This window comes from Echinops telfairi, unplaced genomic scaffold, assembly GCF_000313985.2.
Source record: "Echinops telfairi isolate 266 unplaced genomic scaffold, ASM31398v2 ScPeMD7_26;HRSCAF=91, whole genome shotgun sequence".
Taxonomy (NCBI): Eukaryota; Metazoa; Chordata; class Mammalia; order Afrosoricida; family Tenrecidae; genus Echinops; species Echinops telfairi.
Window position 1 is genome coordinate 6,404,148 of NW_022103923.1, and position 4,519 is coordinate 6,408,666.

Sequence of the window (4,519 nt, forward strand, 5' to 3'; positions counted from 1 at the left end):
CAGAGCATGTAGACTGGTACAGATAAGAACTCTTGACATACGAATCCAGGACAGATAACCCCCTCAGGAACAGTAATGAGAGTATTGACACCATGAGGGTAGAGAAAAGGTTGGGGGAGAAAGAGGGAACCTATTGCAGTGACTGACATATACCCCCCAGCCCACCCCGGGTGACAAACAACAGAAACATGGGTGAAGAGAGACAGTGGATGGTGTAAGACATCAAAATAATAATAATCTATAATTTATCAAGGGTTCAAGAGGGTAGGAGGGTGGTGGAGGGAGGGGAAAAAAAGAGGAGTTGATATCAAGGGCTCAAGTAGAGATAAATGTTTTAAAAATGATGATGGCAACACATGTACAAATGTGCTTGATACACTGAGTGTATTGTTAGAAGACCTGTAAAAATCTCCATTAAAATGATTTATTAAAATAAAAAATAAACAAACAAAAATATTTCCAAGGGCTTTTCATGGAACTCATTTCCTTGAACAGGCTACAGACATTCATTGTTCAGTTGAATAGCTCCTACCCACACGTGGGGAGCACATATGTGCCTAGTCCAAATAGGGAGGACTGCTATTGAAGCTACACACTGGATTTCAAAGCTTGTGCACAATAAAAAGAATCTTAAATCTCTCCTTAGTAATGTTTTTATATGTTGCAATGCTTATACCTTGCATCTATTAAATTAACAAAAATATTAGGATTCAAGGCATCTGTTTCTTTTTACTTTTTCATTGTGGCCATTTGTAAATTTGAAACTACATATGAGTATATGGCTGACTTTTTTTCTCAACAGAAGAGGTATAGAGCAATTTGAGTGCTAGTTACAAGTAGTTTGGAAAGCTCTACTCTGTACACCTTTGGGCAATGACCTTGTCTTGTGAAGTAATTCAAAATCTGGCCACTTCAAGTAGTTTTTCTGGTTCTGGATTTTTATTTACTCTAAATACCTTCTAGGGTCATGGGAAAATTCTCTGAGTTTGTCCCCAAGCCATATATCACAGCAGAGTTAGCACATTCCACTGTGTGTTACTAAAGGGCACTGTGTGTCCCAAAGCACTCCTTTTACCCAGTTCCCACTGACCCACTTGCCTCTGCATGGGGACCCTCTTTAGGATTTTGGACACCTTTCCCCTGTGGCTACTGTTTTCTGATTTCAACTTGTATAATCGATTCATCATCTCCTCTTAGTTCACAATATTGATGGGAAAATTCACCTCTTTCTCTCAAATGAAGATGGATTGTTGTCTCCTCTCCGAAGCTCCCCCCGACCCTTACCCTGAGTTGTAATTGTTCTTATGTGTTCTCAAGTTGGCTCTGACTCATAGTGACCCTATGTACAACATAACACTACCTGATCCTTTGCCATCCCCACAATTGTTGCTATGCTTGAACCCATTGTTGCAGCCAGTGTCAATCCATCTCATTAAGGGGCTTCATCTGTTTCACTGACTGTGTTTTACCAAGCATGATATCCTTTTCCAGAGCCTGGTCTTTCTGGATAACATGTCAAAAGCACCCTGGCTTAGACAGACCCTCTCTTCTATGAATTTTGGTAACTTCCTCTCTTTCTCCTACACTTGAACATTCACCTGGTCCTATTGTCTATGTTTCCCCATAGGACTTCCCCACCAGGAGCCCCTAAAGCTCAGAGTTTGATTCATTTATCTTTTTAATAATAGTACCTAGGTGATTGAATGGATAATGTAACTCTTTTGAATAGTCTCCAGATTGAAGCTATAATGAGTTTTTTTTTTAAAGACCAGCAACATATTTTGAATGGACAATATCAATGATCTAATTAATAAACATTTTTCATCCACCTTCTTTGTGAAATGCTGTTCTGGGTGTTTTAAATGAAAATCTGGTCCCTCTCTTCTAGACACATTATTAATTATCCTTTCTATTACGTAGCTTCGAAATCTCCTACTTCTGCCTGTGGAAGCCCGTACTTTATGAATCTTGGTTGTAGGCAACACCTATTTCAATTAAGAAAGGTTAAAATGCCAGGTGCATATTTCCCAGCTTTTCTTACAGTTAGGGTATGGGCAAAGGAATCAGACATATTCCTTCCTCACTGGAACTGGGACCAGTGGCTTGAAGAGGCAGGGACTGCTGGGAATCCTTGGTCTTCCAGAAAGCAGTGTGGGTGGTGCAGGAGGCAGTGTCTGATGTTGGGGAGATAGCAGCAGAGTTTTCTCTAGTCTATGGTGGGATTGGGGGTATTGTTCTGTTCAACGAGCTTTAGAGTATCCTCTTGGTCAATTATTTTTTATCCTTTTAATAAGTCAGTCAAAGTTAGTTTCTGTTGCTGACAAATGATTATACTGACTGCTTCAGGATAATAAGAAATAAATACAGGAAAAGTGATGTGGCAATTCAACATCCTGTATAGAAAACGTCACAAAATGTCCATGGCAAAACCAACCACGTATAAAGTAAGCTATTACTGAAGAGAAAAAGATCTCAGCTGTTTGCTGCGATCACCTGAGAGGCCTCATGGAGGAGGCAGCCTTGTATCAGGCTTGCAGAGCAGGTTGAGTGCACAGTTTGATTTACCGCCTTAGGAAATGCAAAAGAAATAAAAGATATGGATCCAATCATGAAAAAGATTGCAGTCTCATTCAGTCACAAGAGGTATTTTAACAAATCTATAGAAAATATCCAAATAGAAAAGGTCAGTCAATACACAGCTAAAAGGAGAGTTGCTAGATTTGGCAGATAAAAATAAGAATGCTCAGTTAAATTTGCATTTCTGATAAACAACAAATACTTTTTGGTATAAGCTATTAATATATTGATAATTTATCATAGTGAGGCACTGGTGCTTTAATAGGACTCTCTCCTATCTGAGTTAAATTCACAGCCAATGTACTTCACACACAGTCACTGCCTATCTGTCGGTGGTGGCTTGTATGTTGCTTTGATGCTGAATAGGTTTCAATGGAGCTGCCAGACTAAGAAAGAAAAAAAAAAGCCTAATGATATTTCTGGAAAGCAGCCAATAGGTAACCACAGTCCCAATGGCAATGGACTGACTCCAATGTGGCATAGGACTGGAAAGCATTTTGTTCTGCTATGCATTAGTCACTATAAACTGGGGGTAGTGAGTGGCAGGCAGAGGACAACTGGAAGGCAGCTAACAACAGCTTATCATAAAATTAATACATTTATGATTTTAAAATAATTTTGTAATGTAAATACGTACTTACTTTATCTTAAAGAGGATAGAGACTTTTATGAAAAGAACCTGGAGTTACCAAAAGATGGTCTCCAGGAGTAGTGAGCTTTGAGTTCTGTGTTAAAGGAGGTTTGGGAGGTAGGGAGACAAATGATTAACAAATTAAAAAAAAAAACTAATCAGTTAAAATTCTGATATTTTCTGGATGCTCTGTTAGGCATTTTGCCATGTGAATCTAAGAACATCATCATTAGTAGCTGTAAGTATCCTCTTCCTTTCTAAAAACACAAGCAAAAACTGTTGTTGAGTTGACTCCTATTCGTGGAACCTTCATTAGCGTGAGAGTAGCACTGTGCTCCATAGGGTTTTTAGTAGCTGATTCTTGAGTAGATCTCCAGGCCTTTCTTCTGAGGTGCCTTGGGTAAACATGAATATTTGAGTCAACAGCAAAGTGTGTTATTCATTTGCACCACTTAGGGACCCTACCTCCTTTTTAAAAAATACAAGTAAAGACATTAAAAAACCAAACCAAAAAACCAATTCACTTCCATTGAGTCGATTCTGACTCATAATGATCCTACAGGACAGGGTCGAACTGACCCTGTGGGTTTCCAAGATTGTAACTCTTTATGAGAGTAGAAAAACCCATCTCTCTAGTAGAAGACCCAAGGAGCAGCTAGTGGTTTCAAATGGCTAGCCTTGTGATTAGCAGCGCGATGTATACCCTACTATCCCTCCAGATATCCTGAATAGAGAAATTAAGATCAGAAATTCAATAACTTGTCTACTAGTTATTAGATTCTCAAAGTGAAAAAATAGGGGAGTTCCTTTTGATAGAAGATGTGAAATTTAGTATCAGATGCATTAACAGGAAAATGTAGAGCGAAGGCAATGGATTCACAGGTATTTTTGTTTTTATTAAGCAATTTTCATTTTATTTGATTAGGACTTGGTCTAAAGTGGTGGATTTGGAGAAAGTAGTCAAGGGAGAGGGACAGGCATGTCTGAAAGATATTCTATCCTCATAAGGAACGGACTAAAAAGAGAGAAATTGCAGGTGAGAGAGCAATGGATTTACTTTTACATACGTTATTTGTAGGACAGATGTACTAAAACAAGTAGAAATGTGATTCCAGAGAAATTCTTTTACAAAGTGGCGATTGACGACATCTGGAAGAAACATGTCCTGGAGAAGGAACGAGGAGAGGACAGAGAATACCAGAGTCCAGGTCTTGGAGGAAGTGGTGGTTGAGGCAGATGGACAAAGAGCAAAGAAAGACTGACGACTAAAACAAAAGTTTAAGAGAAATGGGAGTGGCCTGGGAGGTGGAC